Raw genomic sequence first — 18106 nt, 5'->3', positions numbered from 1 at the left:
ACCGGCTGTCCAATCGGATCCGTGTGACGTAATGACGCGTCTTATACGTGACTATCTGTTTCAGGAAGTACAAAACCATCGCTGTTTCTACGGGTTCAAAGTCTGCATTTATGTTTTTTAATACCCTACCAAGGCCCATTTTTTTAAAGCTGATTTTTATTTATTTATTTGCTTTTAATTAACAGCATTCTCCCATATTTTATTATTCCTGCTGGTTTCTTTATTTTTCCATCTATGTCTTTTTATTTTCTTATCATTATTTTGTGTTTCCTTTGGATTTAATCCCCTGCTGACTGTATTTCTCTTTAAATACTGATGCGAGTCGATTGGCCTCGAATCAGAGTCAGTTTATTGCCATTGTCAATGAGGGTTGTCAATGGCAATATGTCTCAGATTTAGCATTTAGCATTGCTACTCTGGGGGTACAGATCATCTCATTGGATGAGATCAATCTCCAGGAACCGAAGAGGAAAAATAAGAAGATGTGCGAGCGCTTGAGTGTTTTGTTTTTGAAGGACAGGATGAAACATGACAATTAAAACAAAAGGGCTTATATTTGATTATATAAAATTAAGGTAACTCAATTCATTTGAAAAGCCAACAGGCTGGCTAGCATTACTAATCATTAAAAACGCACAATATTTGCTAACTACTTTACCCATTCTGCTTTAGAAACAGTGCATATTGTGTAACTCGTACAGAAAGCCACTCTCATGACGGGTAAAGCAAACTGGGCCAAACCAAAGTCAGCCGAGCTACAAAGCAAGTCTTAATTTACAGTGTCATTACACAGTAACAGTCAGCACCATTCAAATGTACACCATTAAGATGAACGACAGTCATTTGAGCGACAGCACAGTAATTAATGCAACACAAGTTCACTTATATGAATGTTACTGATTAAGTATTGGCATTCCAGCAAGAGGAAATTAAGCCATTCATAAACACTTCTAATGTACAATATATTGACCAAAGCGTCAGCTGACTTTAATGTACAATTGCTGCCAAAGACATTGCAAAATCGTTTTTACCCCTGCGGCAGTTTGTCCTTCTGATTCTCACACTGGAGGTGGCTCCAAACACCGAACACCGATATCAAGGGTTCGTTGAAGGCAAATACAAATCAGTGCCCAGTCTTTAATTTCCTCCTAGATAATGCACCAGCAGGACTTTGTGTTAACAGCTAACTTTTTTTTTTTTTACACAAAATCAATTCATTTTCCTATTTGTTACTTTTTCTTTTGGAGCGGTACGATTTCATCCCCTGTTCAGCATATGAAGAACGTTAAAATGTGAATTAATGGAAGCTAATTCTGACTCTATGAACTTTAAAACAGGCATTGTGCATAGGAAGGGTAGCAAGCATGATTAAAACAACAACACAACACAAACAAAACAAGAACAAAAACACAAGAACAGATATGCCACAGCTCCTGGGCCGTGCTGATGTGAAGAGACGTCACCCAATCCCGGGTGAATGTTAGGAAACTGACAGAAAAAGTTCAAATAAGGTTCAAAATGTCAAAACAAAAAAAACAAGATGAAACCAATCATGAGATGCACGCCTTCAGTCCTCCGGCGACACGTGTGAAAAGTCATGAAACGCCGTCCAGCAGTCTGAGACGTGGATTATACGACGTTTTAGCATACAAGAGGATCGACAAAGCTCGCCCAACGTGCCTCCTTTGACGGGGCATCCTAAACAAGTCCCTCCTTTGTTTGAGTATTTAGGGCGGTATTACATCACCGACACCACATATAAACCGTCTCTACTCAATGAACAAAGCAATCTGTACCCCCCAGAGCAGCTTTTACAAACTCATTTCGTCGTAGACAAGGCTTCACTAAAATCGTCTGAACCGTTTTGTCTCCTCTTATTTTGGACGCGAAAATAAATAGATCTTAAAAACTCACCCCACTCGCCCTGCCGTTGCCCCCCCCCCCCCCCCCCCCCTGCCTGCTATAGAGCATTTGGTTAACGCATTAGGGACATGAAACTGTAGCGACTGAAACAACCGGAGACTCTTCGGTCTCCAAAGAGCACCAAAAGCATTAAAAGTGTTGTCGTAAAAGCGGCACCGTTTGGGCTCTGTCGCTGCCTGGTCAGCACCGCGAGCGTTGTTGGTTTGTGTGTGTGTGTTTGTATTCATTGTTCTGTAATGCACCAGTATCAGTGTCAATATGCACGAACACGTTTGAGCGTTATGATTCAGAGGGGGGGTTCACCGTTGCGTCGATGGATTCAGTGAGATGTTCGAACACGGTCGGGCGCCTGTCAGTGTTTGCAGCCTCCGGACGTTGAGGCTCTGAGGCGCCGCGAGGCCCAAAGACATCAGTTTCAAGGTCAGACAGGAAGTTGTGTGTGTGTGAACAAATACAGTACAGAGACCATGCACCAGTGTGTAGGTGTGTGGTGTGTGTGTGGGGGGGGGGATATCAGCAAAGTAGCACCAGGGGACTAAGGTCAGCCAGTGGTCTATGTGGGATAGAGGGAAGCAGTCCATTACAGTGTGAGTGTGAGTGTGTGTGGGGGGGGGGGGGTATGTTTGCCAGTCCAGCCAACCCTCATGTACGTACTAGCTGTACACAGCGTGTTATCTGTGTGGTTCAGTCATTACATACTGCTTGTGTGTGTGTGTGTGTGTGTGTGTGTGTGTGCGTGCGTGTGTGTGTGTGTGTGTGTGTGTGTGTGTGTGTGTGTGAGTGTGTGCGTGTGACTAGTTGCAGGCGAAGTACTCCTTGAGTGGGGCGAAGAGGTGCCGGATGACGGGGACGCTCCAGGAGCGACCCAGCAGCCTCTGCCTGGCCAGGCGACTCATGTTGGACACGTCGGTGTAGTGGACGGGGAAACCAAACACCCTGGAGACACACACGCACACACACGCACACACACACACACACACACACACGCCGTGTATAGTAAGGTTACGTTAGAGCATTTAACAAAATTAACAAGATGTTATCTGAAAAATAAAAGACACAAAAACATTGGTGTCCATATGAGACACACACAAGCACACTCCACCGTACCTTTCCATCTCGGTACACCAGAGGATGTCCTCCTTGTTGTCCATGAAGACGGGGAAATGCTCGTCTTTCCCCTGCTTCACAGAGTTGGATCGTGTCGTTATCGTACGCAACTTCTCAAACTGGAATTAAGATCCAGAACCAAACACGCACAAACGCAGACAGACACACACAGACAAATCCTCTTTTTAATCCTACGGCTACCTTTCTGCAGCAGCTTTCCACGAGGCAGTATGTGACACCAAAGAACTTATTCAATGTGAATCCAATTGTTTAAGGTTTTTTTTTTTTCATGGTTAAGGAATCTAAAAATATCAATAAAATAAAATGTCATCATTTTTGGTGTAAATCACAATATAGGGAGACCATTTATCAATTTCCTCACATCCCAGTCATTCTCTAAACTTTTCTTAAAATCTCGTGGCACAGAATGTAACAATCTACAGTCGTCTGTACTCTCTAATCGTGTGTGGAATCCTCACTCTCGCTTCACAACAGTCCAAAAAAAAAACATGGCAACAACACACACACACGTATGACATGGGTACCTTGGCCGTGCGTCCGTGCTCGAGGCACTCCTGCAGGTCCAGCTTGTCGTTGGACATGGGACTCAAAGGTCTGCGATGAGAAGGGGGGTAAAGAATAACAAGCTTTACACGGATGAGGGCTGAAGCCGCGACGGCCATGAAAACGATGACCCGGCTCCAAATAGCTGGAATGTTTGAGTCACCTGGACATTCCTGGCAGGTTTCCCCAAAAATAGCGGGCGCGGTGGGCAGCAGAGACCTCCTTAGCATCAATCATCACCGGGTTACACTGAAGAAGAGCAGCGGGGTTACTTCCTGTTTCACTTCATCTGTGTATATTTATGCTAAAGACCTAAAACCATCACAATGGACTGAAACAAAGATTCAAAAGCGTCTTTAAACATCTAAAGAAATCCTTGTTTTGGCTAACGTTTACCAAGTCCACATGGTTTTTTTTTTTTAACAGGGAAGTGAACCTTTCTATTTCTGCGTCTCATTCAGGGAACCGCCGCCGCGTGCTGCCGGTGGGTTCGCCCCTACCTCTAGGAAGCGGGAGATGTCCCGTTTGTCGCTGACTCCCATGGCGACCACGTTCTCAAACAACCAGAAGAACGGCCGCTCGTCGCCCGGCTTCGGCCGAGCCTCGTGCAGCAGACGGTAGAACTCGAAAAACAACCGTCCAGTTCCCTCTGAGGGGGGGAGAGAACGGTTCAGCATCCGTCAGAACGCTTTACTTGGTGTGATTTTCAGCGCCGTTTCTTACCGTAGAGGCCTTTTCTTGCTGGGTTGACGATGGAGAGGTCGTTACAGGGGCTGCCTCCGATCACCAGGTCAAACGGCCCCCAGTCCTCGATCTGACGTCGGCGTCAGGAAAACGGGATATGAAGCAGCGGAAAAAGCGATCCACACGTGGCGGATTCATGCATCAGTGCACGTGACTTACGTGCTTGCGAGTTAGATTCCGCACGTCGCCCACATACATGATGCGGCTCTGGTGTCGGACCATGCCGACGGTGATGGAGTCTTCGCACACCTCGGACGCCACGTACTTGTCGACCTGGATGCCCAAATCCTTCAGCACCAGCAGACCTGGGAGACACATTGATTTGTTATTCCGGATGTGGGAGTCCCGACAGCTGGAGGAACAGGATCAGCAGGACCGGAAAGATCTGATCTCTCTCTTTTCTGCTTTTTATTATTGTGACGTTTTTGAATGTCTGACAGATCATTAGCGAAATGAACATGTCGAGGAACCCAAACTTTTTTTTGCCTTTTTTTTTTTTACCGCGTTAATTATATTTTAGGATCCAATAATGAAAACAATCACCTGTGGCGATGCCATCGAACAGGGAGAGAACTCTGATTGGTTTCCGTTTCTCCGCTGCCACCGGAGGATAGAGCTTTGCAGGATCCTTAGAGATAAGAGTGTTTAATATATATATATATATATATATATATATATATATTCAGCTCAGACAACTTCAGACGGATTCGTCGGACTTACAAACTCCTGCTCGTGATTGTTGGCGAAGAAGTGCTGTAGTCTGCTGGGCCAGTCGTCCCGCCGGCGCAGCAGCCCGTTGCCGCTGCGGGGGCCACACATGTAGCAGTTCCAGGGGTCTTCTTTGATGGCTGCCGCCGCCGAGCCGGCTCCTACCAGGAGATCCACACACTCCACACAGAAGCACCTGCGCACACACACAAATAATAAATTAGTGGTACGATCTAGCGGAAGTATTAAGTACGTGTACTTTATTTGGTCATGAGTTCTACGGTATGTATTGGATTACTAGCAGTATATAAAGTAGGTGTACTTATGGTCTCCGTAAATACAACGATATGCTCGATTATTTGTGCGATAACTTTGGTTGTGTAATTTTGGTGCAAACACAAACCGACTTGACTGTTGAGCTGGTGCATGTTTGTAGAGACGAGGTCAGAGTCTTGTTGCCAAAACAAAACCTCACATTGACAGATAGGAATCTGCCGGCAATAACGAGAGCCGCGAATCGTGTTTTAACATTTATGGGTTCCTCCCTGATATGGAATCAAAACCTCATCCTGCCCACAAAGACAAGGAAGTGCGGTTTTCCCACTTCTGGTATTACAGCAGCGCGCCGGACCTGCAGCAGTTGTTGTTGCCACACATGAGCACTTCCCTGCCTCCACAGCAGATGGTGCAGTAGGACTGGTAGCCGTCGTCGTCATACTGGTAGGCGCATTCCAGGAACGAGTTCTGCCAGAGCACAGACAGCATCAGAGGCAATCAGTCCTTGTTGTGCATCGCAATGTTTTAATTTCATGGGCATGTATTTAAAAACTATTCAATAGTTATTTCTTGCAGCCTTAGTCAGTACGCATTAGAATCCTTTAGAAAAAGGATTAGAAAAATATAAAATACATAAGAAAAACTATAAGAGTCACTGATGAAACGATCTCACCGCGGGAATACAGGAGGATACAAATGATGAATATCACATTTAAGATGAACAGAGAACGGGAAAGAGAATAAAGAGATGAGAATTAGAATAAAAGGATATCAATGAAAATGAGAATAAGAATAAAAGTGAGATTGAATATGAGAATAAGTGGTAGGAGATTTCTTACTTTGCAGCCCTGGCACATTGCTCCTCCAAAGAGAGGATGCTCAAGAGAGACGTTGAGACTCCCACAGGAGATACAGATATCTGAATAAGCACAGACATAGAAGGGCATAATCTACACATTTGTATCCTTTGATTTACATCCACATAGACATTTAGGTGTGACAGATAGACTTTTAGCACCTGTTAGCCACAAACGTCCACACTGTGTTTAAGATCGGTCGTACAAATTCATTAAATACTTGGCCAGCTGCTGATTTCTTGTCACTCCAGTCCACCAATGAGATATTATTGTAGTTTATACAGAATAAATGGATGAACTGTGCCAAAAAACGTCAACAAGAACCTTCCAGAGGAGTTTCTGTTTCAACAACAAACATATTTCATATTTCTGTCAACTAAAGGCATTTATCTGGTCTCAACAAACACATTTAATGCCTGACTTTTTAATTTCAAATTTAATTTTGTGATAAAAGCATAACAAATAAAATAAACATGTTTACCTTCTATGTTCCTGGTCTTCTTTTTTACCTCAACTATAAGTCTCTCTGGAAACAGAGTACACGCACACAACATATATATATATTTTTTTATCATATCTTTCAAGTCTTTCATCTCCAAAACAAGCATCACAGTATTTTTTATTTTTTTTTACAAACAAACAGGGATTCACGTTTAAGTAAGGAGCTGCAGCTCAGACGCTTACCTCTGGTCCCTTCATCAATCACCTCTCTGATCTTTGCTTTTTCGGCCGCGTTCTTACGTGGCTTCTTGGCCGGCGGAGGCGTGTACGCCGCCTCAGGCTCCGCCCACATCTCTGGGTACACTTCCTTATATGGATTCTGCTCACCTGTGGGAATAACTAACATTATCTTTGGCGGTAACGAATATCGTCCTATCGTGTCACAGCAGCTCATATAAATAAATAAAACTTCATTCCCTACAATTTGAACTTCTGTTTGACCCTGAGGCGACATCTGCGTTAAATATTGATTAGCGTGCGTTTACTCTCTGGAGGGTCCAGGGACTGCGGACCACTGGGCAGGAAACCAGTCATAGCCCACTCGATCATCTGTCTGGTTTGAATCTCAACCCCGTCTGCATCATCGCTTGCATCGCAGGATGGGACAGGCCTCCCCGCCCGCACAGTGGCCACCTGATGATGATGATGATGAAGTACAGTCAAACAATAGAATGTCATAAAAAATAGTTTTGGATAGAAACTGAAGAAGGAATAGTCAGTTAAAAAAGAAGCATTTTTTTAATGAAGTGACTGATAAATATGAAGATATGAAGGTAGCTTGGTACATATAAAGAAAATAAGTTACAGAGTAACATGAAAGTTTTGGGCTTTTAAATGAATATTTTTTTGTCTTTTTCAAGACAATGAATGCAGCAACATAGATTCAGTGTTAAATAATGACTGAAAAACAACACGGGCGGGCCTAAACAGTACCTGCAGCGCCTCAAAGATGGCTTTCCGGTACATGGACTGCTTATTGTAGGTGGGCTGATGGAAGGCAGACGAGAAATTGCTCAGAGGCATCAGCTTCTCCACACAGACCTGCAAAAGGAAGCACAAGGAAACTCTAACAAGGCATTGAAGCCTATCACGGATGGTCACGACGAGACACACATTATTCTTGAATTTGATCAAGAATTCTATGAATCTAGAAAGAACTCCTCACCACAGAGAACTTTCCATCTCCAAACCACATCACCCAGCGAGTCCCATCAGCTGCTTGACTTCTGCCGCTCATCCACCAGGAAACAATCCGGCCGGGCCACCAGGAGAAACCGCGCAGCTTCCCAAACACCAGAGTACCGATGCCAAAGCCCTTGCCATCCTGTTAGTGAGCGGGGGGGGAAACAAGAAGCTGTCAAACACAGAAAAAGAACCGAGGAAAATCGACAACATTTAGATATCAGAACCTTCATTCCTGCAATAAAACAGCAACGGCTCAAACAAAGTGAGAACACTTCCAATCAATAAATGATGAAATAAAGCTCAAATAAAACCACTTTCAAGGTTTACAGTAAAACATTTCAGTGAGTAACCCCAACCCTGTGACTTTTATAAATATAATATATAAATATTTACAAATTATTTACATTTATTTTAGAAAAGTAAAATGTTGCTTTTATTCATGGTTTTTTATTTTTATGTGTTGGGAATTATTATTTTTTTAATCAAAGGCTCTCTTGTGATTTTACCTGGTGCTCTACCTCACTGGGCGTGGCTTGTTCTCCCCTGGCAACCGGCTCTGGCGTCACAGCCACCGTCGGAGAGGCGGGGTCTGTGTGCTGCTGTGAAGGGGGAGGGGCCGGGCTGGCTGGCTCGTCCTCTTTGTGGGCGTGTCCCTCGGACAGGTCGTCCATCATGCTTATCTCTGCCTCTCTGTAGGCCCGTCGCTCTGCCTGTGAAGAACCAACAGAACCCGAAACATGAGCCACCAGAACTTTTACCGTTTCGGAACATTAAAGGTCTTATTCTTTCTGTATGTTGGTGTTTTCTATATTCTGTATGTGGTTGAAGATCTAGATCAAGGTCCTGGTGCTCCAGGCGGCAGGAACAATCCTTCCGTTGTTCCCCTAAACAGGAAGTGAGTGGGGAGGAAGGGTGTGAAGAGGAGGAGTTCATTAGGTTCCCTCTCAGGAAGGAGCGACATGAAGAGGAGGAGAGGGAAGTAAATGCAGCATCTAGAACTGGTTATTGATCGTTAGGTATTGCAACATGTCCTGCGGCAAGAAGAATTTGGATGTTGCCGCAGAATAATGTGAAAAAATGTCCATGATCTCACTGGTTACAAAACTACGAGGAACTCACTGGCCCAGATGTAAGATCCCACAACCCCCCCCCCCCCCCCCAGAGAAGTTCCATGACCTAAAATCATTTCCTTTTTGGGGTTTTAACGCTGAAGAGAACGGAGCATTTGGCTTCCATCTCGCTGACCTGAAAAGCCACAGTGAATGTGTGACACTGTTTGATGGGAATAAATTCTGCTGAGAACCCCCCCGAAAAAAAAGAAAGGCAGCGACACACGAGGGGGGGTGGGGGGTGGGGGGGCATAAATTCAAGCAGGACAGACAGTAAAAGTGAAAGTGTTCGGTCAAGACAGATGCCTCCTCTGTTTGACCTCTGGGCCAGGAGGTCGCTCTTTTCAGCTCCTGTTGACCTCTGACCTCATAAAACCCTAATCAGCCTGTTACACGGATCACAGGCAGACCACACGCACAAATACACACACACACACACACACACACACACACGTGCTCCGCTTCTGAGTTTTCATATCATCACTAGTTGTGAAAACATCTGGGATGCTTGAGGAAATAAAAAATGTTTTTGCTAAAAGTGTGAGTGACACTGTGCTGGCGACTCAGCATGGGAGTGCCGGACACGACGCTGACATCACGAAGGAGGAGGAGCCGGAATAAATGCAAGCCATTGTGGCCAGCAGCAGCTTGAGAAACAACAGGAAGCACTGCATTGTAGGAATTGGAATAATTTCTTTCTTTGTTTACATTTATTGGTGGAAACGTTCCAAAGTTTGTTTGTCTGAAGATTCGCATGAGATTGAATGTTTTTATTCGTTGATGATATTTGGTGGATTTCCTGCGGGAACCATTTCTACGCGTGTCCGTTCGTTGTGGCGAAAGCGCCGCCATCATTTCTGTCAGCATCTGGACCGCATCAGCTCATTAGAGGACTTGGACCTCACTCACGTTTCTGCCAGACGTCCAGTTTACAAGATGAAACTGTGTTGCCCGGCAACATTGGCTGACTGAACCAGCCAATCGGGAAGCTTCGTTTCCTCCGGAGATGCGGCTGAGCGACTCGTGTATTCATCCGCTCGGGTTAACAAAGCCTGAAGTTAACCTAAGGGTCAGATCCTGGGGGGGAAAAAAAGACATGCTGCTATGATTAAATACTTATTTTAATTTATTTATATTGCCGTCACAGAGTGATTGAATTTGTGAAAGTTGCTTTGATAATGACCTGTAATAATTGTTCATTTCTTTAGGATTATTTACGACATTACATTTATTAAATAAGCCTTTGTTGTTAGACTAAAGATTCTGCTTCGCTTTCCGTACGCGGAGCATAAGAATGGAGCAAATACAAAAATGTCACCTTGCTTCATAAAAGAGAAACACTCCGCGTGCGTCCGCCGACAAAGCAAAGAATCAGAGCTTCCTCTCGCACCTAATCGACAAAAACGATTAGTCGATTAGGGCTTATCTAAGTAAAAAGCGTTTCTGAGTATGACATAATGGCTGCCGTCTTAAATTAAAGGCGATTCCTGGACACAAAAAAAACACAGCAGGCCTGTGTGAGGAAGAACAAAGGCAGAGAGAACAGTTTGACTTACAACGGTGAACTTTGACAAACCCCGTGGCCCGGTCATGTTTTCACTCCCGATGCCGCCTCCCCCTTCCCCTCTGACCCTTCAACCGATGACCTCGCCAATGAACCATAGCGTAAACCACGCCCCTTTTATGAGCGTGACCGACCCTGACCCTTTGAAATGAACCACAAACAAACAGGGAATGTGATAAAAACAGCACTAAGGGGACCCTCTCGTACACTAGAGGACGACTGACGATGATCGCTCATTGATTAGTATTGATCACATATATGAGGCCAGTCATATAATCGGGTTTGACAAAAGCTAACTTGTTTTTAGCACAATACAGCAACTGCTGTCCAGATTATAAAATAATAAAGTTTGTGTCGTTTTCCAAACATTAACATGCATTCCAACATTTTCCAAAGGTGGAAAATTGTGAAAATTAAATGATATCAACACATTTAGGAACACAAACGCACAGCTTAAAGCGTTAGTTTAATCAACACCCAAATAAAGAAAATATTGTGAATAAATGACTTCATCAAATAAGTAAAGACAAAGTAAAGGAAACGCTTTACCGCTGGGACCTCCCGCATGTTCAAACTATTTCACCTCAGAAAAACAACGGAACCACTGCGGGCGCGCAGACGCAAAAGGTGCCGTGAAATAAGACGTTTGGCGGCAGAGATAGAAACGCTTCCAGAAAACGACGTTGGCAGACTTCTCACGCGAAGCAAACGTGGAATAGGAAAGAGCGATATCACTTACAGCCCAGACGCGGCAGCTCTGCAACAGCGAGCCTGCTTCCCTCGCTCTTTTTCTCCCTGCCATTCTCCTCGTCTGTCTCTCGCCTCCTCCACTTTCTCCTGCACTTTGCGTCTCCCCAGACAAACTCAAGTCCTCCTCGTCCCCCTCTCTCTGCTGATTGGCCAGCAATGAAGTGTGTGATTTACCAGTTCCCTTTCTAACAGATGTTTAGGTGAACTTCAGCAAACACACACACACACACACACACACATACACACAGCCAATAGGGGTATAGAGTTATGTCTGGTTGCCCCGGGGGGGGGGGGGGCTTTAAAGGTGGTGATGAAACACTCACACACAAATCCAGTCTCGTGTTTACGTGTGTTATTTGTAGGAGGCGTGTATGCGCGCTGAGGTCAAAGGTTAAGTAAGCCTGAGAGCTGGCGAGGCCCTGGGATGTGTTTGGGTCAGAACCTCTAATGTACACACAAGAAAAGTACACGTTAGTGTGAAATGCAGTTACAGCGACTCAAGTGATGCAGTTTAGGGAAGTCGATGATATTTTTAAATGCTGAACGTATAAAAATAAAGGAACTCCGACTTCTTTCAGCTGCACTAACTAACTAACTAACCAACTAACTAACTAACTGAGGACCTGCAACGTAAAACCACAGCTTTATAAAAGTCGCTGACAAAGCAGAAAGAGGGTGAAAGCTAAAGGCTCTAGAAGGTAAAGAAGTCAAAGTGGCCATTCTAATGTCAATCAAAGGGTGTCGTTGAAATGTCTTTATTGATTAAGGCAACAAAGAAACACCAAAGTATTACCAAGAAGATGGAAAGGATGACCGGCTTAATGACACTTACTACTTCTGTATCTCGGGGCGTGAAAGCGGCGAGCGGGAAATATAATTAAAAACAAAACAACGAGCCTTAAGAGAACAGCCACAGAGAATCTGTGACGATTCGTTTGTGAACTTTCATCCCTCTTTAGAAACACTTTTCAACTTAGAGTTCCTTTGAGCTTTTCACAGGTTGTCAGCAAATATTATAAACAAGGTATACCGGCTCGCCAGAAAGCAAACGGGATGAAATATTAATGCACATCAGGAGTCCATGCATGGAGGAGGAGTTAAAAACAATCATCGGCTTCCAAGCAGAGCTCTGATGGAAAGACAAACGACTCGTCTCCACTTTGTCATGCAAAACGCCAGAGCCTTGTTTGTAAATCTAAATAAATCACGTAACAATCACGTCCTGTTCAAGTATGTGTATGTGTGTGCGTGTGTGAGAGAGAGAGAGAGAGAGAGAGAGAGAGTTCACCCTCAAACACTCATTTCATTCTGAAATGGAGACTTTCCAGATTCCCAGGTTTCCTTCAGACAGCAGCAAGGTGGAATATTGATGGGGGTGTTAACAGCTGGCTGCAGTTTAAGCGACTGGCAGAACACACGCACACACACACACACACACAAATCTGCGACTGGTTAACCTCCGTCTGGCTTCACCTCATTTCTTCCACCATTCGTTCCCAACCTGTTTTTGCATTTCCTTTATTTCGATCGTGCATTATTTATTATTATTTCTATTTCAAATATAGTAGCGCGAACACACAAGGACAACCTGCCTTTTGGATCGACACAGAAAGCGTGGTTTGAAAGGCAGATGATGAGCCAGTAAGCGAGGAGATAGCGCCGACGGGAAGATACGCCCCCCCCCCCGGACGGCTCGTCACACGATGGGTGCAGCGCTGAGATCTCTGGGTGGAAAAGGTCGTTTGTGCGTTTCCATCAACCTGTCAATCAACACGAAAGACTTTCTCTCTTCCTCTCACAACCACACACACATCCTGTCTCTGCGTTCAGTCTTTGACTTTTACTTTCCTCACACGCGCACACACACATTCAGGCATCCGCAGACACACACACACACACACACACACACACTTCTGTGGTTTCCTGTAGTGAGTCCATGCAGCTCTACCAGATATCATATGACCTGTTTGCTAGCCTGTCGCTAACTTTGCCACGGTCACGTTAGGGTAGTTCTACTTCAATGGTTGCGGGAAAATTAAAAACGGTGATAATTTGAATGAAATTATGAGATGTTTAAAAAATTGGACACAGATGTGATGTGTGCAGGAGGAAAACAAAAATCCAAACAGAACCACGAAGTCGTCACAAACCATCTGCTCAAATTGTATTTCCCAGTTCATGATTAAGTTTCACGCGTGCGAACTTTGTGACAAAAGCTTTCTCAACTCAACTCAGTTTTATTTATAGAGCACTTTAAAGCGACCGCAGCCGACACAAAGTGCTATACATGAGCGGGATTAAAGGATAAATAATGGAAAATAAGAACATGAAAAAAAAAAAAAAAAATGGGAAACATAAGTGGAACAAATAAACGCCAATGAATGGAAGTGCGTTTTCAGTCTCTGTTGAAAGGCGGACAGCGAAGGGGATTTCCTGATGTGCAGTGGTAAGTTAGCTATGCAAATGTTCAAAAATCTAATGATCCAGAACAGTCGCTTTATTTCCTTTGCTGTGACAAACAGTCTGGCAGAGGTCCAGAGGCGACATCGTTTGGGGGGGACTTTGTCAAGTGTAAACGTCTATGGTTAGCCCCCCCCCGCCACATTCAAGTTTTAGTGCTTAAACATGTCTAAACATTTAACGCTTGCTCCTAACTAGCCATAGTACCGCTTCCCACTGTGGTTACTGCGCCTGTTACTGGATCCTTTCTTTGAAAGTAACAGCAGCAGCGATGTCAGCAGAAGCAGCGCAGCTTTAAGGTGAACGCCGATGCCGTCCGCATGCTGCACCAGAGCGGACGCAGGCCTGCGGGCAGCCATGATTAGATGCGTGAGTGAGCGGAGGGGGCAGCGTGAACTGAACTAGCTCGTAGGAAAGCACTTCATTTTTAAAATAATCTTCAATGGTTATTTTTTATCTCTTTTTATTTGAGTAAAAATGAACATTTAACAAAACAAAACAAAAATCACCGAACACAAACATTTAAAGTTTTTTTTTTGTGATATTCCCAACAGCACAGTACTACTAGGTACTACACAGAGCAAACCACTACTTGTATCTGGTTATTTAGCAATACCAGCAAATAGTTCCAGTTCTAAAAAGCTAGCAACTCCTGGCTGCAGATACGTCAGATGCTTTTACTGGAGGACAAAGACATTCCAAAAATAATAAGTCAAATCATGATCTGTCAAAACGTGTTTGAGGTGTCGGCGTGAGGCATCGTAACACAAAAGCCTTTGTGTTAGCGCAGCTCTAAAGTCACACAGACAGACACCTGTTTCTCTCCCACCTCCATCTTCCAGCGGCTCAGCCATTCTTCTCTCTGCCTCCGGCTGATGTGATACGGATCTCCAGCCTGGAAAGTCACTCTTTGGACCGGCCTCCTCCGCAGCCTGCCAGCATCTCCCTGCGTGTGCACGCACAGACACACACACACATAAAAACGTGCATACTCTGAAACACGCGTGTACTATAAAAGTAGCTGTTGTTGTTGGGGTTTTTTTTTTTTCATTCCATTCTTTGGATTTAAAAAACAAAAACAAAAACAACATCAGAAGCAAGGCAGCAATTGGATTTCTCACCTCTCTGGGGGAATCACAGTTTCTGTCATCTGGCTCGTCTGCAGGAGAGCAAAAGTTACAGGAAGTGGCCCATTTAACAAGAACTCTAATGAGGGGGTAAAGTCATGGCTTTCATCACTTTGCCCTGGCATTTATAATAAAGGTTGAAATGTCTTCAAACAACCTGGAAGTTATTTTTATTATTAAAATGTCAGGTAAGCTGACGACGACTTTTCACATCCTTAAAGCATCTAAAAGGGGGAGTCGTTACCTCTGTTGCCCTAAAATCAGAGACCTCTGAAGATAAACTTAACTTCTAGTCATATTGTAGGATTTATATGACTTAGCAGTAAATCTATACCCTTATTCTTCTCGGATTGTTCTAGTTTCCGACGCCCACGCTTCTTGGGAGGGGAGGGGGAGGGCTCTGGCTCTTCAGGCGGGGTTGGGGGAGCGTTTGCGCAGGGGTCAGGGGTCGCCATCTCCTGGGAAACATACGGAGCACAGTCTCGGTCTGAGAAAACTGCTGCCGGCCCTTGTCTGGATTCATCAAAGAACTCCACAGACAGAATAACTACACACTTACACATAGAGGCCGCATAAACACACACACACACACACACACACACACACACACACACAGCAAACCCATGCACACAGCACATTTTAGTCTGCCTTGTTAGTTGAAGGCAGAACAGAAATGAGCGCGTCTGCATTGGATCAGTGCAACAACAGCTTCCATTAAACACACACAATCACACACACACACACAAATTGAATGAGAGGCATCAATGTGGTTAACAGAGCCAACGATTATTGAGGACAGCTGGGAGGAACCCCTTGCGTTAAACGACAACCCCTCAAATAACGAGGCTCGAATGACTTTTAATGTAAATGACCTAAAAATATGACCTCGGATGTTTGAAGAACGCTTGGGTGGCTTTCAACTGTTCTACTTTACAAGTAGTAAGTGGTTTGCTTAATTGTGCATTCAACGAATCTAATGTTTACATAATCCCATCTCTAATTCAAATGGATAATCCATTAGATCCACAGCAGTTACTGATCCCAAACTCTGATGATCCGCCCGTAAAATGGCAGCAGGATTATTGTGTGTGTGTGTGTGAACAGGTTTTGTAGGCCGGTGGTTTGGAAGTCCATGTCAAGCTCCCTATGCTAATGCTAGCCGGTGCTAATAAGTCCATAAAGGCTTTAATGAAGAGGTAAGGGGGGGCCGGATACTGGCTGAGAACATAAAAGGGAACTGAAAGGGCCACATGGGACCTTTAAGAACACCAGACACAGCTTAGCATCGGTTAGTTAAACAGGAGGAATGTTTTCACGCTCATATGTATTAATTAACAATGCGCACGCACCGTTCAGGGCCATATATTTACCGCCACATCAAACTGGTTCTAAATAAAAGTATTCAGGGCAGCAGAGTGTCTGTATATATGCAGATGATACACTGCTGTTTAGCTCTAATTTAGATTTGCATTCTACTGACAATACTTTGTTATTATAGCTTGGGCAATAGATAAATACAATTATTTAGATAACGTCAACTTGGAATAAAAGTGGGTTTTATCATTATTAAACTGTGTATTGTGAAGTTTATTGGAAAAACTGTATTTTCACCTCGCATGTTGACTTGGAAGTTTGGAAACCAACTTTAAAATGCTGAATCATAACTCATAAAACTTCTCCGGAAAATATCAAGATCATTAAATACATTTCTGTATTCATAGACTTTATGCAAGAATCATAAAAAAAAAACATAAGAAGACATAAACATAAAAGTTAAAAGATTAAGTGAAAGTGGTCGACTTAAGGCCACCGATTACGTAAATGGTTGAAGTCTTGCTATGTAAAAATCCAACCAGGCGCTTTGTTACAAATAAACTGAAATTAACTTTAAGATGTGTGAACAAACCAAACAAAATGTTGCCATTAAATAGTGATTAACTTTTGTTTAAACTAAAAATAAGGCCACCATCTCGCTAGTGGTCTTAGCATGTAATATTTTAAACCCAAATCTGAAATTAAAGCTTCCGTAAGTAATTTTTACATTAGGATTTAAAAAGACTACATCGGCTTCTAAAGCTAACTTTAATGCAAACGACCGACTACTTACACTTCAGCAGAAACAGAGGAATCTGGACTTGAAGTCATCTTTTTGGTCACATGTCGAGTGTAAATCCAAATCAGCCCTGGTTTGGTCCACGGACTCTTGAGAAAAATGTCTGGCTGTCTTTGGACTGCTATGTGTTCAACGTTCTTCATACACTTCGTCTCTCCACCATTTTGCGCTCGAGCGGGAAGTGTACAATCGATTTGTGCGAGCTCGTAGTAATTTCCTTTTGTGAGAGTAGGTGCATTGGCTGGGTTTCATTTAGCCCGGTGAACCAGAACAATGACCTTCGAGAGGCGGCGGACTGCACATTTTACCGTTCTGATTCAATGCGACTGTTCAACGGTGCAGATTATCTTTAATAGCATTTATAATTCTGGTTAAACTCACACAGCTTCTCATATTGCACTTCCTCTTCTTCTCCTAAGTCTGATCTTGAATGACACGTAGGATGGAAAGTACCCGACATTACTGACTCTCGTCTAACGTTTGTGAGCAACACGGCACCGACCGACAGTAGTTTCTATTCTGGATGAAGCCCAAAGGCTGTCTGAGGGGAGAACAGGATGTAGCAAACAATAAAACAATAGCATGCCAAAAACAATACATTAAGCAGTCACACCAAACTAGCAAATAAATACACGATAGGCCAAAATGCATGGAAGCTGTTTCCAGTTTAAGAGTTAAAGCTCAACACCTTTTGTCTCCTCTGGAAAGAAGGTCATGGGGGGGGGGGGGTTCTTTATAAGTTTGTTAGTTGTCTGTTAGCCGAGCTACAGAGGAAATAAGTACGAGGATATTTCATTATTGATTAAATGTTTTATCTTTAAAAAGTCAGAAAACAGGAAAAAAAAATTATGTGCAGCCTTCAAATGTCCAAAATACATCATATTATATTGATGACATTCACTTTATGCTAAAAAGGATAACATTTGATAAGATGGAAGCATCAATACTTGGCCTCTTAATAATATAATTCTAAATAGTTGCCGACTGTTTCCGCCTGACTGCAGAGCAAATACACAAAGGTTTGCACCCCTTGTCAAAATCCTAAATGCATGTATTAAAATAAGAATTGCTTTTGCGCATCGCCGCTGCGTGCATTATGTCTGTCTAACGACACGCAA

General features: G+C 43.7%; 1 pseudogene; it reads right to left on the bottom strand.

Moving 5' to 3' along the window:
- Positions 1 to 2717: 2717 nt before the first annotated feature.
- On the bottom strand, positions 2718 to 17226 carry LOC137917136 (DNA (cytosine-5)-methyltransferase 3A-like; annotated as a pseudogene).
- Positions 17227 to 18106: the final 880 nt, after the last annotated feature.

This window comes from Brachionichthys hirsutus, unplaced genomic scaffold (assembly GCF_040956055.1).
Source record: "Brachionichthys hirsutus isolate HB-005 unplaced genomic scaffold, CSIRO-AGI_Bhir_v1 contig_398, whole genome shotgun sequence".
NCBI classification, from domain to species: domain Eukaryota; kingdom Metazoa; phylum Chordata; class Actinopteri; order Lophiiformes; family Brachionichthyidae; genus Brachionichthys; species Brachionichthys hirsutus.
The sequence above is the reverse complement of the archived record's forward strand: the minus strand, read 5'-3'. Positions and strand labels throughout refer to the sequence as shown.